Here is a 26846-nt window from a genome sequence, read left to right as displayed (position 1 = left end):
TCACTTTCAAACTTATTTTTACTTTGAGAAACTACAGAAATTACTCAGATTTCTTGTAAATTTAGTTTATTTTCTTTATGTTTTTACACTAAGACTATAAAGCTTAGTCTGAGGTGTTTCCTTACAGGAGGTCCAGTTTATTTAACGCTGTAACAGGAAGTGCCTGTGGATAATCTTAAATTTGTAACAGGCTTTCAGGTTTATTCACCTCTTCTCCTTTTCTCTGCTATCTGAGCCAGAGTTTACACAGGAATTCACCCCGAAACAGCTGAATCAGATCCCGGAGAAACAAGAAAAGACTGCGGCGGCGCAGTCAGAGCTTCAAATCTAAGTTAATGGGTCTTTAGATGTTCACCAAAAGGAACCTCCCTTAAAGAAGAAAATTATTATTTTGTTTGACTTTAGGTTTGCATGAGCCTCATCTTGCCTTTGAATATGATATCCATCCTCCACCCTTTCATTCACCCACATACTTTTTCACTGTTCCAGTAATGTGCATATATATATATATTCACTCACTCTTTGGTTCCTTGAAGAGAAACTCTGTCACCTCCAGTTATTATCATCAACAACCACATTTGGTTGCATAAATCTCTGGTAGGGTCTTATACACTCACTATAGAAGCTTCCGGAGACCATAAGATCCCCCAGATCATTTTTGTCACACAGTGGATTTCAGCCATCATCTTTCCTTTGTATTCTTTTGCCAGATCTTTTTTTCTCGAGCAGCCTGAAACACCAACTGAACATACTTTTTGAGAAATCCTCTACATCTGAAGGGAACCTTTCCATGTCTTCCTTGTTAAAAACAGAGAGCCAACTCAGAAAGCACTTTGGTCTGCACAGATCTCCAATATTAACGTCACTGCTAAACATAATTTCTTTAAATCTTCAAATATGGACCGGTTTTGTTCAGAACTTGGTACAATAATGATGTCATCAGTCCTATAATGCTATACAAAAACTGTATTTTTATATCCTTTTTTCCCCAACTTGTCGGCCAAGGGCCACATGCCCAAACCACCATCTCTTTCATTTCTTCCAGATTAAGGACTTTGTCGACTAGCAATTCTCTCGCTTTTTAAATGTCAACCAAAATCCTGACTGATATTCTTTTAGGTGTAGACCCCAAATGGGAAAAAATTCTCTGTTTTATATAACTGTTTATGGTCAACTAGAATGGCCCCAAGTTTCCTTTTAGAATTATGGCCAGGCTAACGGTGAGCCATTGGGATGATGAACAATGCAGTCTCTCTGTGCGTCGCTGTAATGATTTCGTCAACTTGTTTTTAATCAGAAAATGTGGTTATTGAGAGAAAAAAAATGGCCTGTCCTATCCTACAGCTGACAAACTTCTAATAATTCATATTATAACTTAGATGGTGAAAGGATTTGATTTAGACTCTAATTAACAATGTTGCTCCTCTATTGGTCTAACTGACATAAGTCAGTTATTAAGCGTTGCCGGGGGATACTAAAAAATAAGTTTACACATTCATTACATCTTGGCTCGATTTTTGCAATGCAATTTTATCTGGGTACCCAAATAACCCCCTTGGAATTTTTCAGTTGATCCAAAGCGGTGTGGCCAGAGCACTGACTGGTACTACCAAGAGAGGGATTTCTACTGACCTCTCTACACCGGCTCCAGCTAAAATTTAGCTTTGACTTTAAAATCCTCCTTATCCTGTTTAAAGCTGTAAATGACCTGGCTTCATCAAACATCTCCCTTTCCTTTAGTTCACTCGAGCCTTTGCTCCCTGACTGTAGGCTTCCAAGTCTAGAATTTGAGGCGGAGCCTTCAGCTCTCAGGCTCATCACCTGTGGACCCAGCCCGCAGTCTCTGTGTGAAATACTGGAAACCTTTTAACCTCTTTTTAATAAAATCTGTTCTTAAGGCCTTAAAGGATACGAGTTTAACTCACTCATGATTTCATACCATACCTGTTTCATTATGAAGAAAAGAAAGACCTAAAGGCTTTAGGTCCTCAACGCAGTCAAACCAGGTTGGAGTCTCCGTCTGGGGCCCTTTATTCCATGTCTTCTCTCTGCCCCCTTTCCTGTCCACCTACTTTCAACATTTTTCATTTCTAAAAGTCTTCTACAGTTGCTTAAACATGTCCTCTACTCTACTCTAAACATCTCTCGACATCTCAACTTTCCTTACCACCCAGATGTTTTGCTGCTGTTTCCAAAGCTGTTTCCATAAAATGTGTGTTTCTAAAACGTTCTCTCTGTTGAACCATCTCAAATACTCAAATCTTTGTCAAATTTGTGCCAATCAGTGAAAAAAAAATCATCTTTCTTTTCCCACAGCTGCCACAACTCAACTGTCAAATACTTATAGGTTTAGAAAACAGTTTTGAGCTAGATTTAGCCTATTGCTTACACTACTCCCACTGACCTTGGTTAATCAGCAACAAGCAGCTTTTACATGGTCAACATGGATACTCATGGATGTTTTGGCCAATAACAGACAAATATCCAACCAACTTTTTATCTTTAACTGGGACAGTCGACTGGGAATTATTTGTTTACCTCTATAGAGTACACAATGCCTAAAAACTGCAATGTAAATTAAGCTGAAGTTGAGTGGCTAGAAGTATACCCAAATGTTCACATCCGGCCAATTAAAATATTCTCTAATCAATAATGACAATACCCATGCATGCTTTTTTTTTTACACAAATGATGGCTATAGCCAAAGTGGTAAAGCCTTTGATAGTCCTCAATAAACCATTGATATAAAGTCATATCTATTGAAAGCTTGATGCTTTCAGCTCCACAGTGGCAACAGGATCCAGTCGGAACCAATCTGCCATTTATTCCTATGTAAGCACACCGTACCGTGACAAACAATGTTGAGTTCAGTGTCATTACCGAACTGTTATTGTTTGGTATTATACATATATTTCAGTGAGGTGTTTTGTTTTCTAAATCTCTTCTTGCCAGACCACTTGCAGCCCAATATTACCTCTAACAATGCCTCAGGGCCCGGTGGTCGGACACTCCCGGCATACACAACAACCAAGTTAAACAAAATAAAATGGAAAAAATGAGTTTGCCACAAGGAAATACTTTGATTTTATTGCCTTCTTATAATTTATTGTTAACTTGGTGTGTTTTCATTTAACTTGCATTTCTAATTTAAATTTAATCAAATGTACCTTATTTTATGCCATAATAAAACTTTTTTTTTTTTTTTTTTTTTAATCTCCGAGCTGTTACAAATAAACAAGAACAAGCTGCTGGTTTAGAATGATATGAGGCACATGTTGCCAAAAGATAAATCATCTGCTGTCAAATTATGATACCTTTTGCATCTCTTAATGTATCACTTATCATAGAATGTCATTAAAAATAGAACATTAGTAAACGGTGAATTATGAACTACGTGATTGGTATCGGCCAGTCCTACTCCCAGGATTTCAAACTCTGTTTTTTGCGGACAAAGATAAATAAAGATTTACATTTTTTTTTTAAAAAAACAACAAAGAAAGTGAGTGGGCCAAAGCCTCATCAAGCAGATGGTTGGCTATAAAATGAGTTAAACACACTCATGAAATTGAGTGTGAGAGAGGTTTGTCTCCAAAAATGCATTCCAGCTTTTATTGATGCAAAATGTCTTTTTTCTGGAAGGCTTTGAAAATGCTGATAAAACCCAGCGAAATTACACCTTCAGTGTCCTACTTTGCTCTTCAACTCTGACAGTAAATGTGATTGATGTTAGATGGACGCAGGCTTATTCCAAAGCTGCCTGTTTGTATTTGATTAACATTTAGAAAATAGTGTAGAGACAGCAAAGACAGAATTTCATGGTTGTACTTGTACATTTTTCTTCTTTTTCCATTATTTTAGCACTGCCAGTGGATATTCGGACATGAAGTAAAGGCAGCATGACGTTAGGGTCCTCTAAAACAAACTATAAAGCACATATGTTCATGTCATCATTAATGTAAGGGAATCCATCATGTCTGGATATCTGCTCCCTTTTGACACCAGAGAGAAAATCCTTTGGCATCTCCACCTGTTAACTTGACCATCTTTACAACACAACTTCTCTTACAATGAGCAAGGACCAAACTGCTGCTTTGGGAGGAGAAGATTTCAAGCAGAATTTTTGTCCTTAAAATGACAGAAAGACACATAATGGTGAGCCTGCGGGGAGGATTTCATCTCGCTGACACTTTCTGGATTTAGTGTATCTGGATAACGGGAGGTTACATGTGTTAACATAAAAAACACGACCTAACCAAACCTCAAATCAGGATTCTAATTTTGAATCAGGATCTCGTTCTAATCAGAAACCTCTGATCCCCAGGAAAAAATCTAGGGTAAATAAGCCTAGTAATCCTCCAGTGTCCCCACTGTAACTCCTCTTCGTCATTTTTATTCATCTCATCTGTTTGTGATTTCACTTTAACCATGAAAAAGCAACGTGCCATATAATACTCTGCTCTTAAGGACCACTGAAGCATGCACAGGCATGGACAACCCCAAATACATTTCAGCTGTCACCTGATAGCTCCCCTTGTCATCCTTCCAGGCTCCAGCTTTGAGAATTGTCATTAATTTGTTTGAGTGGAAAGCTCATGTAACTGAATAACTTTTATAAGGCAAAGTGCGCGGTGAAGTGCATCCAAAAAATTATTGACGCTATGGTATAATTTCTAGGACAGCCAGTCAGCATTTCTTGGAGTCCAGAGAAATGGCAAAAATTCTGGTATCGTGTTGCTAATAACAACTCACTAACTAACTTGAAACTGCTGTGCATCGTTTTGATCAAACTGAGGGAAAGCAGGGTTTTAGTGGCATCGAGGAAATTCAGCTTGTGACCAGGAACGTTAATTAGTAAAACTCAAAACCCACAGGTTTTAAGTGTCCTCAATTAGTTAAAGCATTTCCTTCTCTTCCTTGTCTTGCCTGGTCTCTCTTGTTTTCACTCACAGGCTCTGCTTTTGTCTGGTTTTCTTTGCACATTTTGAACAACACACTTCAGCAGAGGCTGAATCGACAGCTTTAGCCCTCTTGCTGTATCACGAATTGACGACTCCAACTGCAAAAAAAGTTGAGATGCTTTGTAAAAACAGAATGCAATGATTTGCAAATCACAAAAGAATTTAGAAAACATATGGAATGTTGAAAGTGAGACATTTTACCATATCATCAAGAAATAGTTGCTTATCTTGAATTTGATGACACCATCTACATCGAATTTCTCCAATTTTGGCTTCTCTTCATTGGCTCGAATCAATCAATCAAATTTAAAATTCTTCTTCTCGCATATAAACCTCTTCATGACCAAACTCATATCTTTAAGCTCTCATAGATTGCTATTTTCCCATCAGATCACCTCATATTAACCTCCACCCAGTCGAGGCAGATGGCTGCCCCTCCTGAGTCTGGTTCTGCTGCAGGTTTCTTCCTGTTAAAAGGGAGTTTTTCTCTTCACTGTCGCCTCGTGCATGTTTAGAACAAGGATTAAATCGAGGAGAAGTTCTGATGTGATCTTTTGGTTTCCTTAGATAGCAACTTTTTTATTTTTTCATTGTCTTTATATGCATTGGACTAATTAGGATGTTAATCATTTAATTGTATTGGATTAGAAATGGATTACAATTGGCTTGAACAGGTCTGTATCTTTTGAGTGCCTTTAGCTTACATTTATTGCGATTTGGCGCTACATAAATAAAACTGAGTAGAATTTGATTAAATCCAAATGCACAAATATTGAAGGTCTTCCCTTGAAATAAACAATTAGTGCCATTAAAACATAGCAGAAAAAAAATGTTGAATTTTGACAAATGACCTGGAAAACAATGGCTGGAAACATGGTAATAAAGAAATATCACAAGTCATCCTAAATACATGCAATCGCATGATCAAATCGTGACAGGACTGCACATGATAGTACCAGACATTCTAGATATCCAGAATATCCTAATTTGGTTGTTTTTCTATTAGTTAAGCAGAGTTTACTGAAGAATAACTTTGTATCTTAAGTTCAAGCAGGGTTAGAGTTTCTGCTGTTCTGAGTGGCATCTTTTTTTTTTAGATGTAAATACATTAATGAGGTTTTTTTTTCTTTGCAAATAGCTTCCAAAAAAATTCTTGTTCAAAACCCTTCAGTCAAAGCTGCAGGTCACTTAAAGTTCACTAGTTGAGCAACAGTCAAATGATATCCCCAAAACCACAGGACTAAGTGTGTATATGTGTGTTGATGTGCGACTGCCACTTTCCCTCCGTGATGTATGGTCACTGTGATGCGTTCAAGGTCCCGTAGGAATGTGCATCTGTGCTCCGATTGTCAGTGTGGGACATTTGTCAAAGCTCAAATGGTTAGGTTGACATCGTGATTACAGACTGGAAAACACGTGGACTACTTGATCAACACACGCACATGAACACACCATTCCTGTTCTGTCCTTTTTTCTGTAAAATAAAGCTTTCTTATACACACACACGTCTTTTTTTTCTGCTGATGCACAGATATGCAGACACACACATCGAATGCCGAGTGATAAATTTGTGGTTTTTCTATGAATAGCGAACTGAATAGCAGAGCTGACCAAAAGCATGCGGCATCCTTGGCACGCGCTGAACAGAAACTGTGTGTGTGTTTTCCTTGAGCTCGGTGATACATGCAGATGCTGGCCAAAAGTCACCTCGGTGAAATGAAGACGACTAGCCACGTGTATGAATGTGTGTGAACGAGAGATGTGTGTGTTTGCGAGTGTGAACCCTTTTGTCTTCTGTCAGTATACGGCACTGTATGCGTTGCAGTAACAGTAGCCAGGAACGGGTCCTGTAGAGTTCATGAACAAAGACCTCATCATCATTATAATCATGTTGTTTGTCAACGTTCCTCCATGGGTGTGTATGCACTTATGCTGTCATGGGATTGGCCCATGTGAGTGTATGTGTGTTTTTGAACTCGGCGATACAAATGTTGTCCAAAAGTCACTGGCTTACCTCTACTGGCCACAACTAAAGGGAGACAGCCAGCCGTGTGTGTGTGTGTGTGTGTGAGAGAGTGTACATGAGTTCATTGTGTATATAAAGTTCAGGTCGGCATCGTTCAGGTGCCTTGAAGAGGCAGTGCGTATAAGGAAGCAAAGAGTGTCCCTGCTGGAAAGGTTAATAAATGTGTGTTTTTGTGTGTGTGACACAGAACCAGAAGGATGTGGAAAAAAGGAAGACAGAGTAACGGAAAATTGACCCTGAGAAAGTATGTGTCACCAATGAATCACAGAGGTGTGCAGAGCTCTAACGAATTGCCTTTTTATTTTTATATTTATGTAACAGTGCACATATGGTGTTAGCGTTGATAAAGCAGCATAATTGATGACGGTCTCTTGAAGAAGGAATTTAAAGACAAAAATAAACCACTCAGATGTAAAGATTGGCAATGGCTGATCATTTCCAACTGTTATTTAATTAATAACAAATTTAACTGTTTACATGACCGTCATCTTGACATGAGACAAGCTTGTTTACACCAGGATCCGGAAATAATGTATCACTAGCACCACAAGGAGGCGGTAGTATACCATATTTTTTACCAACTGACATGTAAAAACAACAAAAGAACAAGTCAGTCTTGCCAGGCTCCTGTTAAACGTGTGGCGCTGTGAGCTTAGGTGTCAATGGTGTAAGAATAAGAGAAACCAAAAGCAAAAGAGTAAAACTGTCAAAAAGTTTTGTGGGGAACTCCCTCAAAAAAAAAAAAATGTAAGAGAGGTCTTGTGCAAACTCTGCCAGGTGAAGCTAGCGTACCATAAGTCTACCATTATAATTCAGAGTCACTGAGTGCGAAGCACCCAGCGCACATTTTTTACCAGTGTAGGAAACAGTTTGTCGTTGTAGTGACATATTTTACACTATGTCAGTTAGCCTAGCATCACTCAAGTATGTGATTACAAAATAAGAGTCATGAAAATCATGAACTGTAGTTCTTTATTGTGTTGGTGTATGGTCTCCTACTAAAATGAAGTAGGTTTTATAGGCCTTGTGCATACAAACACGGGTATTTAGCCATAGATTTTTCTGTGCATTTGAATGCATTCGTTGGCTCATTCCACCATCGTGGCTTGGAATTAGACTGCCTTGTGTGACACGATGGAAGTGCCAGATGTCATTCCTGGCATAATGAAAAGCATCATTATGATTTGGAATGTTGGCTGTACACCCTGACATCATTCTGTAGGCAAGCATTGTTAAAGGTGTGAGATTATAAGATGAGTATGAATTATAATTTGCTCAAACTGAAAGGTGTAAAATTCTTTCATTGTGTGGCTTTGGTCCAAAATGTCCATGAAGTCCATTTTCTTTGGGTTGTTTTAATTGTAACTTTTTTTCAGTTAGCATTACTGGCTAGCATCTGGTAACCTTCTCCTGCCTGACTGATCTCTGAGAATAAAAACGGCAAGGAACATACAGTATAAATGTTTCTATCTAAAAGCTGTCTCTCAGTTTCCCATCTTGATCTCCATGTAAACATTGTGCAGCTTCACAATGTTCCCACTCTTGGCTGTTATTTTAGTCCTACTGAGTCCTTGCATTTAGTAGCTATCAGTTCCGTCAGACGGGAGTAATTTCAAATGTGTGTTTATCCCAGTTCTCGTCATTTGACTGCTAAACTCTGTTTGCTTGTTTCTGGCTGTTATTTCAGCTTGTTGCGGCCTAACTTGTGCTGACCTTGGACGGATAGTCCAACTAAACAAATGGGACCTGGTCAGTCTCTGACCTCCGTACTTAAATGATAATTTAGAGTTATGGTTTATGCTTGGCATTTCTCTGTACTGTTTTTAAGATTGGATTTTTATATGATCACACTGCTGGCCAGGGAGTAGTTGTTTTGCTCCTGCTGTGGCCAATCTGTTATAAATCTTTATACAAGCTGAAGAAAAATCCGAGTCAGAGTTGCGACTGCAAATACCAGACATGGTCATTTTGGTCCTGATGTTTTTGGCAAATAAGCCCTGTATCAAACAGGCTCTAAACAGCCAAATAATGATATAGTCGATATGAAAATGTCACACTGGTTGGTAAAAGAGGATAAATGTAAAGAGAAGTTCTTCCAAACCAATGTAATATCACTTGGATATCAAATAATCAAAGCTATCACTTTCCAGAGAGTGCACTGTTTATACACAAATCAGGTTCCAACTCCATGCAATATCCCAGAAATGGGAAGTGATCTGTCATGACAACTGAACTATTTAGTTTTATTCTTTATGCAGTATTACCTTTGACAGCAATCTAGAAAATCAGGACAAATCTGGCATCTCAAACAGTGGGGACAAATCTTGACTTTAGGGGGAAAAAAAAAAAGAAATGTGAATGGTGTTTACTTGAAACATGTCCCCATCTGGGATACGGTTAATATAAGTTCCCTGTTTGTGCTGAAGGCAAATTGTTCAGCAGGCGTGGGTCAAGAATACAAACAGAAAGAGTGTTGTTCCCAATAACTAATGAATTAAGTGAGGAGATGCAGTAGGAACCCCCAAAGTCTACTCACTGGTTGTAGATCATTGGTAAAGCTGATCTAATATCAGGAAAAAGTGGGGATGAAAAGAAGCAGGCTGGAAAAAGATTGGACCAGAATAGATATGACGGAATTAATAATGTGAGTTTGACAGTGTGGGAAATAGAAATGACAAAGTATAGCAGGATGACAAGCCCAAACACCACATAAACGAGGGCAGACGTGAAGGAACTAATCTTCCTCATTGATTGTTTTTATGCATGAGCATCATCTCGGTGAGCTTAGTATTGTGGAAGCTTAACATCGCGCCAAGTAATTTTTGTATTGCTACATAAAGTTAATGGGCTAAGACACTCTATGGGCTGCAGTGGTTGCACAGAGCAACTTAACCAACTAATTTAGGAGTTATTGTGAAATTGAATCTTTCTTACTCGGTCAAGTCAATGCCAAAGAAAATATTGTTCATTCAGTATCACAAACAGAACACCCACAATGGTGTCAGGCAGTCCAATGTTTAGAATGGTTGGAGCTTTGCATCCAAAAAGTGTTAACATTTTATGCGATGTTAGAAAAGGTTTCACAGGTTACAGGTTTTACAAAAATATACCATTAAAGCTTTCATTTGTAACTCTCTGCAGACATGTTCTACCACTCTTTGAAGATTATCTTTCCCAACTGTTTTTTTTTTTTTTTTAGAGGATTCTTTTCACTTTTTCTCCTTTTAAACTTTTGTATGTCTTTTAGCAGTCTGCTTTAGCTTGATATATGAATTTTCCTTCTCAGCCAAGCTTCTGAGGCTTCTGCAATGCCATCTCTTAAACATCTTTTGCCTTTTCACTCAATCAGCCCCATATTATCACACCCCCACCTCCATGCTGTCTATGACTATGCAGCCACTGTGATAGTCCTGGCCAAGGTCCCACCAAAAATGCTAACCCTCATCCGAGCAGAACAAATTTATCTTGGTTTCATCCGACAAAAAGTGCTACCAGTATATCTCAGGCGTCTTTTCATTTTCTTAAGTGATGTTTATTTTTTTAAATTTTGTGCCGAAGACTGATTGTTAGTTTGTTTTTTCTTTCCCAGATGCGAGAATGCCATGACCATAAAAGCCGATAATGTGCAATGTCCTTCACACTGTTTGAGCTGTCACTGAAACCCATAATTTTACTAATGGTCCCTGTGCCAAGTCTGAAGCATTTGCAAAACTGATTTTCAGTTTGATTTTGCTAATAGTGCATATTTCAGAGGACATACTCTACAATTTCAATAAGCGCTGTAGTGCATTCACTTTTACTCACATCTTTTGTGCATCAGCCAGATCATTGGCTGTTTTATCTGTTTTACTTAACACTGCTGCTGTTTCTTATTGATAAACTGCGAGTCCAACGCAGAAGTTTGGACAGTTAAAATGGAATAAGATAAGGTGGACTTGATTAATCCTACATCCGGGAAATTGATGCACTATTACCTGAAGTTCAGCAGTAAAGTCCAGAGCAGGAAAGATCTCTATATAGTTTTAGTTCTGCATTAACTCAGACAACAGAAGAACAGATGCCTTTGATCTATGAATTTTTTAAAATTTTTTTTTTTGGACGTAGGCCTGGCGTGACCGCACAGTGAAAAAGTCCTACTGTCTTTGAGAGTCTCTAATAGCTGAACACTTACCTCGCACGGATCGGTCTTTTTAACACCTAGTTGTCTGGAGAATAAAGGAATCCTCGTACAATGAGGCATTACAGAGCAAGCAATTGCTGACCCTTGAATGTCCTCTTTTTGCAGATGGACAAGTCATTAGAGCAAGTTTTTCCTTGCTGTCTATAAGGCTGCCAATAGTTTCCTTTCAACTGTAGCCAATGGTATAAACTTTCAAGTGTACCAAAGTATTGGTATGTAAAATTTGTATTTGTCAACGAAATAAATAAAAACAATTCAAACCACAGTAAAACCAGAAGGTGACAAATCATTATGGTGACATTTTTTCAGGCTTCCTGCTCATTGGTCGGTCTAACCCTGACTTGGCCTCTGTCTCAGCTGGACTACTCATCAGAGACATGGAAACATCTTCATGTCTGTGTTTTATGGCCATCCCTTTTCCTGCCAGGAGTTTCTTCTCAACTTGAACCAGCGTCCCACTGTGTCTTCTGGATGTTCCCCAGCAGCATGGTTTGCACTGCAGGGCCAAACCAGTCCTAACCAGGGCTTAGCTACTTACCATTTATCCTAAGCTGCTCCTCTCAAAACAACACATTTCTGGGATTCTCTTCGTTTCTTTTTGCCAAGATGAGCGGGTTTGCCAGTTTGGCTGGAGTTTTGAAGAACTGAAAGTAGAAAATATGCTACATGGTCTGTCTTTCAAAATAGTTTCAGAAACTGTCTGGCAACGACTGGACTGGATTTTATCTGATTCTTAACTACTCTTATAAATTATTAATAATATCAAGCTAATGTTTTCAATCGTTCAACATTCTATAAGTGCAAATATATTAACTGAACTGATGTATACAGACATGAAAATTAATTTGTCATTTGCCTTTTGAGCATAGTTTGTTTAGCTTAAAGTTGTTTTATTTTGTAGTATAACGCTGACTCTTCCTCATAAAACGATTTGATACATATCTAGATTCATGTTGGAGACATCGCACCAAATTAATTGGGATCTGTGACTGTCCGACCCTGATTCAGCCTTAATCTCCACCTGCCATCAGCCTTAAGTGCTTGGCTCAGCCTGGCCAAATCCTGATGGTTCGTATGTGGATGCTAAGCTAACTTCTCTTGCTAGCTTCTTATTTCAATGGTTCATACAGAAGTAAAGCAAAAGCTGTAAGATCAACCCAATTAGTCAGGACTGGTTCCTGCAACCTTCCACATAGAACAAATGTCCTGTCTGACCACTTGGTTTTAGTGGAGGTGAACTTTGACATAGCTTTCAGTTTTCAATTTTCAATTAGAATATGCCGTAATTGTGTAAAATCCAAGAGATTTTCTGACGTTATATTAGATGCTACTTCCTAAATTATACCATTGTTGTACATGCTTTATTTATGTTTACCTCACAATTAAAGAATGTGGGTGAATATGCTGCCTTCATTGCCAAATCTGTGCAGGCAGGCCAGCTGTTATGGTGTTTAAATGGTGTGCAGTCGCCAGTGTGTTATAGAGTAGTACTGTTGCTGACCCACTCCAGAGTTTCCTCTCGCTTCTACTCTGTGTGGAATTTTAATGACCAAGATTTAAAATGTAGAAATGGGCCATTGACTTGTTCATGGCACTTTTTATTTGATCCAGAGGTTCCATACTAATGTAATTACATCTTTAAAGTTAAAATCCCACTGCCTCCTTTAGTAGAGGCTGCTGCGACAGTTTTCGCACTTAAAACTGCACCTTACTCTGGGTTTCACTCCCAGCCAGATAAATCTCTGCCCCACACTGTCTCCATGTAAGCGACCCCTACTTAATTATTCATCTTCTTATTTGTTTCTCAGCTGACTTATGTTCCTTGTCTACAGAAAGTTTACTCTTAAAAAGTCACGAATGGGGTAAATCAGTGCATCATCTTTCCAAAGTAACTGAATAATTATGTTTAATGATTTTAACTTCAGTATTGAATATAATGGTCATGATTTTTTTTTGCCATAATCAAGCAGTCCAACTCCGACAGGTTAGGCAAATAAAACTTTTGCCTCACCAGCACTTCGTATTTCCAGTGAAACCTGAAACCCTCATGCTTAACGAATGAGCCCTTTTCCAAGGAAAAGTCTGTTCGCTTAATGCCCTAATCAGACACTCTAAACATCATCATGAAACCAGAGAAGTTGAAATCACTCCATGAAAATGCCTCCAAAGTAATTCCTGTTTCTAAGGAATGAAGAATGCACGAATTGGTACACTATGACCCAACTTGAAATGTTGCGGTCAGTTTTCAGCACGTTGGCTCTCTGAAAAAGAGACCATATACAGTATTTTCTCTTTCTATGGTGACATTAATACTTTAATGAATTATCTATGACTCTTTGCCTGTGTGCTGTTTGCTGAAAAGGATGTCAATAAAGTATAATGTATAAAGAAATGAGATATGATATATGAAATATAAAGTTAAGCTAACTGATCAGTTATCTTGGCTGTAGTTCAGTCACTGCCTGCTTTGCCTACATCCTATGAATTTCAGGCACTTATTCTCATTTTAAGACTGCTTTGAATTTACTGAGGCATCTGCAAACCACAGGACAGTTCATGCAGCTATGACCTGATATATGACAACATCCTGGTCACTTTTTTTGTCTTAGAATACTCTCCCTGCCCGCTGGACGACACTGCTGTTGGACTGCGACACTATCACAATCAGTGACTGGAACAGTATCAGAAAACCAGTCATTTACTGGAAGCTATAGGCTATCATTATCAGGCCCAACCAATCACATATTTGGCACAGATGTGCTCTCTGTATTGTATCTTTGTCTGGTAAACTTTATATCTCTTATTTGTCTGTCTTACTAGATGTTGAGATCTCTTTTTTATTACATTCTTTCATCAGTGATCTCTTCTCAGTGTTTATCTTTATTTTTTTTGGATACGGAATAATCTGTGAGGGGAAAAAAAAGAAGAGAGACAAATAGAAAAGATGACACAAGGACAAGTGCTTCTCTAGCCTTTGGCTGACTTACAGGGATACACATACAAACACAAGACTTTAAAGTCACCCTGGAACTATTTTAGCAGACCAGTCCTCTGTGCTGTCACTGGAAAGGAACAGTCTCCTTCTTCTTTAAACATCACCCAAAGAGCTATACAAATACTCCAATATACAGTTTTTACATAAACACCAACGGCACACTCTCATGGCCTCTCCTGCTCCTGCTGTTTCTTGTGGTGTCTCTTCATCTGTCATGTCTCGAGATCACTTGAGCCAACAGCTCTTATTCCTTTCCAGGAAATTAGAAGATTAGACATTTCCGACTGAGGTGCTGCACAAGACCCGTGTTTAATCCAGTCTGATGAGTTAAGGGACAGGCAAATTTAAGACACAGGGTTTCCAAATTCATCCACGTAACTGACCAAAAATCGTGAATTGAAGATGGGCCTTCCACAGGCTTTTAAATGGGTATCTGTAGCCGCATCAACAGCTCAGTCGGTCAGATTCACAGCTCCTCAAAGCCACCTGATATATCACAGCCATTCACTGATTTGAAGACATAGATATATCTGGTAAAGCTGTATAGCTATCTCATGGAGGTATTTGTTACAGTCATAGCGCCCCATCACAAAAATGAAGCCCATGCAAAAGTCCCTTAAATCCGCAGTCTATCCAATAGCCAGTATTGGGCAACTCATGTGTTTTCAGTTTCTATAGAAGCCTATGGGCGGATGAATCTCATCACTTTACTACCTCATTTAATATTCACTCCTAAAGAGTTTATGGTTGTTTCAAGGGAGCCCACAATACCGAATTCAAGGTTTCAAAAACAACACATTCTCATTCCCAACTCTTCACTAACTGCTGTTCATTACCAAACAGTACTTTCTCCTTCCTTTGCTCTGATACTAAAACTACTTCATCACACATGTAGTTGTTCGTGGTCAGGCAATAAAAGTACTTCATCAAGGTTAGGCATGGAAATATTTATTCTAACATTTTTGTGAAAAGCTTTTCTAACATTTTTTTTATACTGCCAAGCTGAGATGACCCAAACTTTACAAAGTTACCGAAATTTTGTCACTAATGGGGGCAACACGGCAGTCATTGTAAGCATGGAAAGTCTTTATAGTCAACCCAGGGGTAGAAATAATAGATCACCGCTGAGTATGTTTTCAGGCAGCTCTGTTGCATTGTTTTAGCAGTGTTTCTGCTATGGTCACCACCCTTTTCAGTTCGAGCAAGTTTTTTTTTTATTCGGTCAGGATTTAACCTGTTTTATTAAATTTTTTTAAGAGTTTTTAAGCTCACAAAAGCAGTAGACTTGCAGAAAAAAAATTTAATTCTTCCTCTCTGTGTTGTATTCTGTTCTTTGGAAACTCCCATATATGAACCCATGGGCCATTTGTACATGCAGGCAAAACCACCTATAATTATGTTCAAAGAATATATGACCTTTCGTGGTCATGACAGCAACTGCATGTGAATGCATATCATGTGGTTGTGTTGTTAAAGACCATATAGGTTGTGTCAACTGGGCGCCTTGTTGGTTCTGTGTTTTAGCAACCGGGCTGGCTGAGTCTCTGCTCCAATTAGTGATCGAAGTTCCATGTGAATAAGGCAAAGTCGGCATTGTTACAGCTTTTATAGACGTATGAGCTAACCGAAGAGCTTCAAATAGGGTTTTCCATTAGTTTTGAATCTTTTTTTTTTGGACTGAGATTCTGATCCAATGTTTCGGTATCGCAACATAATTATTATTATTGTTGCAGATTTTTTTTCTTATCAACAATTAGAAACAATTATGGAAAAAAAAATCACAAATGTTTTGTTTTGTTAAATTACACAACTTTTTCCATTTGCTCCTCATATCAGGGTTACGTTCTTACCTCTCTTTCTTGCTTCATAAATACCAGTTTGTGTGTGTGGGAGGGAAAGATGTCCAAATGTTTTCTGTGTGTACGCATCATTTATTCATCTGGATCCCAGTCTTTGTTTACAGGTTGCAAGAAACCTCAGTTATATTTGTTATTACCTCCCTCAGTATATCTACTTCTTGGTTTTTCTTTGTTTTCTTGGTTCCCGTTGTTGTTTCCGACCGTGTAATCTCCGTCCGGTTTTCTGTCCTGCCTTGCTGCGTTTTTGGATTTCTGTTTGGTTTCCATCAGCGCCTTTGGTTTTGCTTTTGTTGGTTAGAAATAAAAGTTTATTTACTTCTTATCCATATGCCTCCCACCTGTGGGCATTGTGTTTGGGTACTTCACCACCTTTTATAACAGTCGTGACAGTTATGGCTCTGGCTACAAATCTAGGGTCAAATTCATGTAGCAGAATGAATTTCCAATTTAACACATTCTCTTCCGGTGTATGGTATTGGCATGACATGAAGTGCATGCCAGGGTGTATTTCACTGGGTGTTGTATAAAACTACACCACCCGAGTATGTTCTCCTTGACATACTTGTGTGTTAAGGCAGGTGAGACCAGTCCTCATTCATTTCATCATATTTTGGAATTGGTACAGGAAACCTTCCGGTCTGTAGCCACCTCCTTTGACCAAAGCAGAATGAATGACACTATTACACTGTAAAATGACTGTGCGGAAGGGCAGCCAAAAGTCAGATGTCTTTATTTACTTTGCATTTATACAGTGACGAGTCACCGTGCCTCGCAGCCAGCCCTCAGCAGACCTGTAATCTGCAGCTCGTCACACACACATGCAAGAAAACACGTAGGCTGTGCACCAGGGATTGACTACACAGACACATAAGCATAACAGTGGCAGCAAAAGGTCACTCAAGTCACACACACACGCAGAAAAACGTGTGGTTTAACCCCAAATTCAACCCCATTCCTATCCTATAATAGAAATGACACAGTAACATTTGTGCTGTCATGGTAACAAGGCAAACCCGAGGTCGGTACCAGGATGTTTAGCTGTGGTTCAAATTACCAAAAAACTGCACACTAGTGCATGTGTATGTGTGTGTGTTTGCTGGAAAATCAAAGGAAATCGGGCGTAGTAGACTGAGTGACTAAGCTGAAGTTTACATGTTCGTGTTTGTGTTTGACAGAGTCACGGCTTGTTCATTTCACCGGTGGAATACACAGCAAGACAATGAAATAATAAACACTTCCAGAGAGCGCAGTGATGAAGAGGGAATGAGTTTGCCTTGCAGGTTTTCAACATCCCACGGAAACCTTGCGTTAATTCTGAAATGCTAAACAAGGAGGAAAGAGACCCAGTGCTAATTTGGACTTCAGGCTCACCTCAAGCTCTCGTCTGCTCTGATCCACATCAATAATCATATTTTGTCAAAATCCTTAGTTTGAGCTGTCCATTACAAAATCTTAGCTCCTTATCTAAACTTCATTTCAGTCAAAAAGGTTCTTTTTGGCATCAAGGAAACAATGTAACACGTTCCTTCAGTCAAAATCCTTTCTGAAGCAAATTTAGACTATGGAACAAACCTAGTTGCACCCGCTGAAATCCATTTTTAATTAGATTTTTTTTTAAGGAATTGCATTAAGACAGGCCCTAAGCCAGATTTGCATAAGAAAAATAAGCCTCGTTTCCACTATGCAGTCCAGTACGGGTTGGTTTAGAACGGTTCGCTTATTTCAGTGTTTCCATTACCACAAAAGCGTACCGGTCCCATGGTACCCGTTACCATTTTTGTAACCCTTCTGCTTGGGGTACCTAGCACTCAGGACCGGTTCCAGGCTCTGCTCTCCGGGAGAGAGCGGGAGCTCGATGGCGCTGTGCGAAACAAAAATTTTTCCAGCTGATTGCCGCAAAAATGGCAGACTGGTTTCAACCGGGCCGCAAGCCAGTGTCGCATTAAGCTGAAGAAGCTTGAAGGTGGTTCAAAATTAGGGATGTTATTTGCTATTTACGCTTTGGCACGCAGTCGGCCCACCCCTGAGGGTCCCCTTTGTACAGTGGGAACGCAAAGCTGACCCCAAAGCGACCCGACCCGTACCGTACCGATACGAAGTGACCCAAACCGTGCTGACAGTGGAAACGAGGCTATAGGAATCACATTTTACCAAAATGCTTGTCCTGTCAGATTGATATAGAAACAGTCTAGCTGCCTCTGTCAATATACAATACAGACAAGGTCATCCTAATATCCTCCATCAACTGTATCTCACTCTACAGAATGTACATTAATCCCAGCTGCTCTGCCTGAAATGTTTTTCAAATATGTTATTGAGTGCGTTCTTCCTTCCTCTGAACCTGGACTTGTACAAAGTGAAGAGCTTTTGGCGTGATCTTTGTGACGCACCTTAACCATGAACACCAGTGTCACCTTTTCTTTAGAACCATAACTTTGCTTTCTGGGAAACTTGACTAAAATGAACAAGGCCTTGGCCAGATTTCAAAATAAATTTTGAAGAAAGCAAAGATATCAAATAACCCCCCTTGTTCTTTTTTTCATCGTCATTGACAGCAATGAGCAATCACTGGAAATTTGGCCGCCTTGCCTGGACCATATAGGAACTTTTTGGTTTAACCATATGGATGAAGAGGTCAGAAAACCTGTTTGGAGGGCATGTAATATCCCACGGAAGGACTTAATTTAATACACTTTTATAAAAAAATTAATAATAATAATTAAAAACACAGTATAGTATAGTAAAGTCACACACACACATATAGCCCCTGTCTCTGCTGACAAAATATAAAGACTAAAAGCCAATTTGAATCAAATTGATTGACGTACAGGGGAAATTTGGTTCGTAACTATATCATCTGAAATAACTGGGTTTCTTCACTGGTCACGAACTCGATGATGAGGTCAACTGGAAAAAATATATACGAACACTGTGTTGGAATTTTTTATATTTCAATTTACAGATGGAAAAGATAGTGAATGAATAGAAATGTAGCAGTGTCAACACTTAGGCTACAAAGTTGGATGGATGATTTATTTGAATGTGGAAAGTCTTAACTCTTAAAACCTTTTAAAACTGTTCTGTGTTAACTCAACTGTAAGTGACTGTCACTGTTAAACATTTTCTTGGAGAAAAATAGCTTCCTCATATGTGAGGCTTTTGCTCTGTCTCAGAACAAAATGGAAAATCGTCAACTCTGCCGACTATGTGGATGTATTCATTGCAGTTGTTGACATTTATAATTTACCACTGATTGCTCTTTTACTTCAAGTGCAACATATTTATTAGCCTGTATGGAACATTACTCATTTGTAAGCTTGTAAAATTGTATAGTCATATTGCAGCACATGAATATCAGAGCTTGTTTAATAAAATCAGGGTAGTTTGCTGTGTTTTATTGGTCTGCATGAAGTTTAACTGATTGTCTGGTTGGTTAAAAGGTCGGAAAAACATATTACAGTTTGTGGTTTTATATTATTGATAATGATAAAAGCAGTTGTTATGAACTTCAGATGCTTTAGAGGTTGGACAAATGTATGTGTCTATGGCTATAATTTGGATGTGAAGGTAGAAAACTGCATCCTCATCTTGCTACTTTCGTTTGCTTTTCTCTTCAGTTACTCTTTCCTTCTTTTCACCTTTTGCCCTCTTTTTTGCCTTCCTTTTTATTTTCATCCTTCTTTCATTATTGTTATTGTTGCCCATCCCTTTTCACCTCTTTTAGCAACCTCTAAAAACTGTTTGTGAAATTTTTTCCTTACTCCTCCCATCCCTTTCCTCTCATACCCTTAGTTTTCACCATAATGGTTATTCTTCGTATTTTTCTCTCATTTTCTGTCGCTACATTTCTGCTCTCTTTGTAGTAATGCAACGTTCCATTTTTTTTCTGTTACTGTTTCCATCCTCAAACCTTGGGCTTCCCTCCACATTTTACCTCCATTCCTGAATTTCTTTCCACAATTTCTGACCATCAGCAGCCGAGACAAACCACAGACATCATTGGTGACATTCATGGGAATCCATTTTGGAAAAATAGCATGATGGAGTTCCCAGCGTCCCCCCCTTGGTAAATCATTCTAATTCTTTAGTTTTCTTCTTCTGGAATTCCCTCAGTCAACATGTTGCTTCCTAGCAGGGAACATGACGAAATTGTCGGATCTTTCCAAAACAGGTTAAAAGAGGAAACCTTCTGTGGTCACAGCATTGGAGGACAAAAACATTTTGGGTGCAGAAGGTCAGTGTGTCACGTAGTCAAGACAGGAAAAAATTGAGGTGGTTACTTTGCGGTTCATTGAGTCAGCGAAGGAATGTTTAGGAGTGGTCAAAAACAAATACATAAACCCACTTTCTGTTTGTCAGCTGGCAACATGTCCAGCACATGCCAAATGACATTTGTTTAGCTGGACTTGTGCTGATAATCCCACCGATAACACAACTTTTGTTTTAGAATCATTCAGATTTGGTTCTAGGCTGATATGTTCAGATAAGGTTATCAAAATGTTGGTTGGTATCTGGCTTTCAATTCCAGGAGCTATAACACAATAGTTTCATGCAAAAGATACAAGTATCAAGAGAAAATGAAAACATACTTCATCATCTACCCGAAATATAAAGCTTATGAAATAAGAATTAATTTATACCTCACTTACTATGGTAATACAACCGATGTGATTATACTGACGGTGAAAAAAAGTCCTTGTGTGTATGTTGTGCCATAACAAACAATTATATCAAATACTTTGGTGAAAGTATTTAGCTAAGCAAGTCTCTACAAATTCTAAAGCAACTATAGAAGTCAAGTGCAGAGTTTCTTCTGCGTCAACACATCTAACGAACTCTCAGAGGTTCCCTTTGGCAATCCTTGACATATGATCAGAATTATTTAGAAGAATAGTTGGGCTTCAGTGAAGTTGGAAGTGCTGGCACGAGAACAGCCAAATTGAGTCAAGCACAGAGGTTTGTATCTCCTGAACAGTGTCAGCAGCATACTGCATGGCTCCAATGAGAAAACATTTCATTGGCTGCACTGGTTAAAGCTAAAGATCCTCGCACAGAACTGGAATGAGCTAACACCGTTTCAGGGTACTTATTGATTACATTTATAGTGCTGACAGACTATTTCCTGGGTGTAGTGGTGCAGACATGATATTTATAACACTTTACAGAGCAAATGACCAGTTATATACTGCGTACAGTGTGTTAGCTCATTTTAGGCTGCAGCTCTCTGAGGTTTGAAACCGGAGTAGATATTATTGGCTTTCTACTAGCTTGAATTTGACATCTAAGATCCTCGTTGAGTTTTCTGAAATGTTTTCTGTTTTGTTTGGGATGTTATCTGGATTTTTGAGATCACACAGAGTGATACAACATGACTTGACTTGGCATATCACTCCTACCAGAAATAGTGTCATAGCCTATAAACATTTATCAACATGCTCAGAATGTAGTCTTGTCATGGCCCAAGGTTACATTTTTTGAGATGCCATTGTATTCCCAGGCTGTTGTTTAATGTCAGGGGCTGCTTAACGCGCGAGTCAAAATGTTTAAGCCGGAAAATGGCGTATTTTTCTGACTTAACCAAGTAATTTGAGCATCATGCCTTAAACCTTAGTTAACTCTAACCATGTACTGCACTTTGATCCAATACCTCCAGCCATCCGTGGGTGATAGCAAAGCAAAAGAGTAATGAGTCACGAGTGGGAGGTTAACGTAGAAAAGTGCAAGAACTGTGGAAAATTTGCAGGATGTGAATCAGTCTGCTGTATGATGTTAATCCAGGGGATTTCAGGCAACAAACTCCCCCTATCACCTTATAATTCATAGATTATAATTCCATTTAGCAGACTTCTGTTGCCTGTATCTTTGTTTGGTTGTTTTAAGCAGCTTCTTCACAGCTTTTTACTCATCTGGGTTATGTTTCTGCTATCGATTATATGCTAATCTACAGAAATCACGAATACCCCATGGTCATGCTGCCTAGTTTGTTTTTTTAGTTAATCCAACTTGACAAGGCGTTGTCAGATCTTTGACTTTCAAACTCTCAAATTTCAGATTTTTTTTTTCTTTTAAAGATATTTGTCCTTGTGGGTAAATTTGATACATATAAAAATCAAAAGTAGAAATGGAATGAAAATGGAAGTGTTACTCAATAGTTACAAGGAAACCTAGATGAGTCGGACTGGGTTTACACACTCACTATACCACAGGTATGTGGCGGTCGTTGACACACACACAAAGAAAAATAAAGCATGGCGAGGACCTCTCTGATTCATCATCCCCTCCCTTCCTGCTGTTTTACCCGCTGTCAGTCATCCTCAGCCCTTTGGTACTGAAACGCATCCAGAACAAGCAAGTGGTGGCCCATTCAGTCTTCACTTTGCTGCAGAAAATAACTGTTCACCTCCTTTGTTCAAAATTGGGCTTTGGTTCATTTTTGATTTTGGCAGAATTTTGATTTCACAGACCACCTGTTTAAGAAGTTGGACTGGATAATAATGAGACATTGTGGAGTGGAAACAGAAGAATAACAAACAGCTGTGACATGAGTTATGACCGTGGTGAATCATAAGCTCTCTCTACTTTGGTGCACCATCTGTAATTGTATCCATTGTCGAAATGTGTCCTCTGTGTTTGCTCTCTGTTGTTTCTCCACCAGCATGATGAGCGATCACCTTTTGTACATTTGAAAACAGAGAAAAAGTCCGGCATAAAACAGAGCTTTATCTCACTTTGTGGATGAGGCAGCAAAAAGATGGGATGAAAGTATGTTTTAAAGCCTGTCACTTTGGAAATACTCACAAAGATCCAGGCTTCTTTTTTGTACATAAAATTGTGCGGTAAACATGGTTTATTATTTTATCAAAAAAATCATGACCATACTATTACAAAGGGAAAGTGAAATGGTATATAAGTAAAATGGAATAATACAGAGTTGTTGCAGCATTATTTTTAATTCGGCATCTTCCTCCCCTTCCCACAAGAGAGGAGCAAATCTGCATCCCGCCGCAAAACATTACATCCTTTCATTACATCCCCTGATGTCATGTACTGACACATTACCACTGGTTATCCATGCATAACACAAAATACACCCACAAGCCAGATATTCACAAACACAAGCATACAACGGACGAACACAGTCTAAACCACCGCATTCCCGACTCAGGGTCAGGGCTGCCTTTGGTGAGGACACACAAGGACTCTGGTCAAAACTCATTTTGGACGTGTTTGTGTGTGCGGCGTCTTGTCCCCAAACTGTATATTTGAGGTAGAAACCACTGCATATCCAGAGAACTACATCATTTGTATCTCAGAGGCAGATCACCACTGAAAATTTAACAAGACTTTGAAAAGCAGACCAGAGTGGCCTCAGACACATGCACACAGTACAGCTGACAATGGGAGAATTAAAACTATTGCTCTTTTACATTTAAAACGCATCAGAATGATTACACAAACCATAACCTAAATGCCTACCCTTTTAAAAGCATACAACACTGAATAGCAAAAGTCATACTGCCTGGAAAAAGCATTTACTGAAGTTTAGTTATTTCTTTTTAAAAAAGGACAATTCGATACACATTTAGTTACATGAAGCACGATACAATTCCAGGACGCTTATTCATGCAGTATAATTTAATGGAGTCGGAAGGTTGGTTGTTGGATCATCCCACCTGTCAAAGTGTCCTTAAAAAGACACTGAACTCCACGTTACCTCTGATGCGTCCATCGGTCTGCGTACGTGCGTGATAGACACGAAGCAATGTGCAACGGTGTTTAGAGTGAATGGGTGTTTGTGGCATGCAGTGTAAAAGTGTCATGAGTAGTCAGCGAGACCAGAAAAGCATTACATAAATACAGTCAATTTATCATTTTGTCAAATCAAATGTGGAAGTAAAAATATTTGTCTTCCTTAATCGGCCTTTCCTATGGATCTTTTAGTTATGAGCTCTATACTGTGAACCTTTTTAATCTTTCTAAGGACTGAGCACTTATTTATACTTTGCTTGTAAAAAAACTAAATAAAAAAACTAACCATGTCTCCATCTGACGTGACACTTTGCTAATATGTACTTGGTGGCATACACTGATGTTGACTGTATATGGAAGATGTATTCTCCAAATTGTTCAGAGTTTCATCATAAACCAGGGACATTGGCAACTGGTTTTCTCATGGATTGTGCAGCAGTGAGCGCCAAAGTCTGACGCCTCCCTCCTTCAGGGTAGTTGGAGAGTAACTGTACATGTATGCGCAAACATGTCATGCGCCTTCAGCCACTACTGGCATGGAAACAAAACTGTTCAGTAGTTTGATCACCATGGAGAAAATACAGGACAACGCTGAAGCCACAGTTTGCAAAGGTTTTGTTTTCTGTGGCCCAAGACCGCTCTTGTGTGTGGATTTGCGGACAAAAAGCCAAGGAAAAGCTGGGTTTACAAAAACTGATGGACTTGTATTGGAGTGGACAAAGACTTTGTATTTCATAGAGAAGCTGCCCCTTTTTGACTGGCAGTGTGTTGCAGCCAGAGAGGTCTTGGAGCTATCATATGGTGGCCATGAGTGATGTTGTATGTAAAGGTACAAGGCTTTGGCATCACTTTTAACCCCAAATGACTGGGCCCATCTTTTACGATACGTAACAAATGGACCTTTATTTGACAGCAGAGGGCAACTACTGTACTTGTGAAGTTGGTTTCTATAGTGTTTGAGAAAGTTTGCTTTTTCGGATACTTGAGAAGACGAAAACAGAGTTGGTAAACATTGTGCAGAATTGTCCAACATTAACAGCCGTGTCTGGCCATAAAGTTATATTTCTGGCCACAGAAGAGACAAGTCTATGCAACTTTTACAGAATATAATGAATACGTGTTGATATTATATCAGATATTTATTTTTTGTACGGTTGATATTCTGACTCTTACAGTGCCTTTTTTCATCTCTCTGTCTCGCCCAGCTCACTCCAAGGAGCCACCCAAGTCGACTTGTTATAAAGTAAAAAACAGCAGACGGAATGGGAGATTTTTCCATTTAAAAATTTATGAACAGCTCACAGTCACATATATCACACGAGGAGTGTGTGTTCTAAGTGCGCACTGTATATCATAGAGGCAGAAAAGAAGGACGGGGAGGAGGAGTGAAAGTTTGTGTGTGGGGGTCAGTGACCCTGAAAAGTGCCGAACTATAAATGTAACACAGAATTTACTATTTCCTTTTTCATATGGTGTCACTGCTTTTCTTTCCTTTTTCTCTACCTGCCTCATTTTCTTTCTTGCCCCCATTTTTTCCTTCTCTTCTTTCCTACATTTGATCTTTTTCTCTATCTTTTTTCTTTGTCGTTTTTTTCTTCTTTCTCTCTTGTCTATAACAAATCCTTATCTTCTCATTTCTTTTCTTCTTTCTTTATTTCCTCTGCTTTTGTGCTTCCTTATCCATCGCCGTTTTTTTTTTTTTTTTAAGTCATCAGATTCAAAGCCAGGATGGGATGAGTATGTCTGGTGTGTTTGTGAGAAACTGCTTGTGTGTGTGCGTATATACATAAAGCTAACAATAGACGTGTGTGGGAGTGCATGTGCGTGATGGCATATGTGTGTGTCCAAACAAATAACTTTTTTTGCTCAACAAAAAACTGTCACGCAACTCTTTCCTACACACACATACAATGTAGGTGAAGGTAAACAAACATAAATAGGCTTCACACACAGTTTTTAACTGCACCCTCATGGATGTTCACTGATGTGGACATACTATCTACTGTTATTGTTACCGTGGAGATACAATATTGGCGTTATCACACTTCTGGCCCCCATGTGTGTACAGCTCAAGTGTGCGGGTGTGTTTTATCATCAAGTGTACTCGTACTTATATATAGGCCCTGTCCACATTAACACAGATATGTTACAAAATAAATGTTTCCTTCTGAGTTTGCACATCTTTTCACATAGTAAAAGGAAAACAGAGATCTTTAAAAGCCCTTCCTGAAGTGATGATTTTTAGAAACTCTATTCTCAGATAAACTGAGGTTTTGGATGTCTAAGGCTGCTTCGTGCAACTTAACCGCTGCTTTGTGTAATGACCATGCACTGGAAACCATGACAAAAAACAGCGCCTATACGCCAGGCTTTTTTTTTTTTGTACTGTAACGTCATGATGGGCTACAATTTTACTTTGTCTTTAATTTTCAGTTCAATTCAGTTGTATTTATTAAGCGCCAAATGTCACAACAAATGCCATCTCAAGGCACTTAGGATACAGTCCATCCATCCATCCATTATCTATCCGTCAGTCAGGTCGCGGGGGGCTGGAGCCTATCCCAGCAGTCGGATACAGTCCAATTCCAGCCAATTCCAATCAATTTCACTGTGATATAGTCATAATCCAATCAATTCCAAATCATTAAATTGCAAAATAGTCCAATTCATACATACAAAGTCAATTTGTAAAAAATAAATGAATAATAAAAAGTTGCCTGGCTACGGAAGCCAACAGATTGCACTGGAACTTCTCTTCGATCCATCTCCCTCCCTGAGCGTGCAAGAGGCGACTGTGGAAAGAAATATTCCCTTTTAACTGGAAAAAAAACAGAACCAGGGAGGGCGGGCAACTGCCTCGACCAGCCGGGGGTTAAAAAGACAGGAAAGAGGGAATCACAAGCACTTCATCAAATAGGAAAGTTTTAAGCCTGATCTTTAAGGTGGAGAGGGTGTCTGCTTCCTTAACTTTAACTGGCAGCTGGTTCCACAAGACAGGGGCCTGATAACTGAAGGCTCTGCCTCCCATTCTACTTTTAGAAACTCTTGGAACCACAAGTAAACCTGCGGTCTGAGAGCA

Source organism: Odontesthes bonariensis, chromosome 19 (genome assembly GCF_027942865.1).
Source record: "Odontesthes bonariensis isolate fOdoBon6 chromosome 19, fOdoBon6.hap1, whole genome shotgun sequence".
In the NCBI taxonomy this organism is placed as follows: Eukaryota; Metazoa; Chordata; class Actinopteri; order Atheriniformes; family Atherinopsidae; genus Odontesthes; species Odontesthes bonariensis.
The sequence above is the reverse complement of the archived record's forward strand: the minus strand, read 5'-3'. Positions refer to the sequence as shown.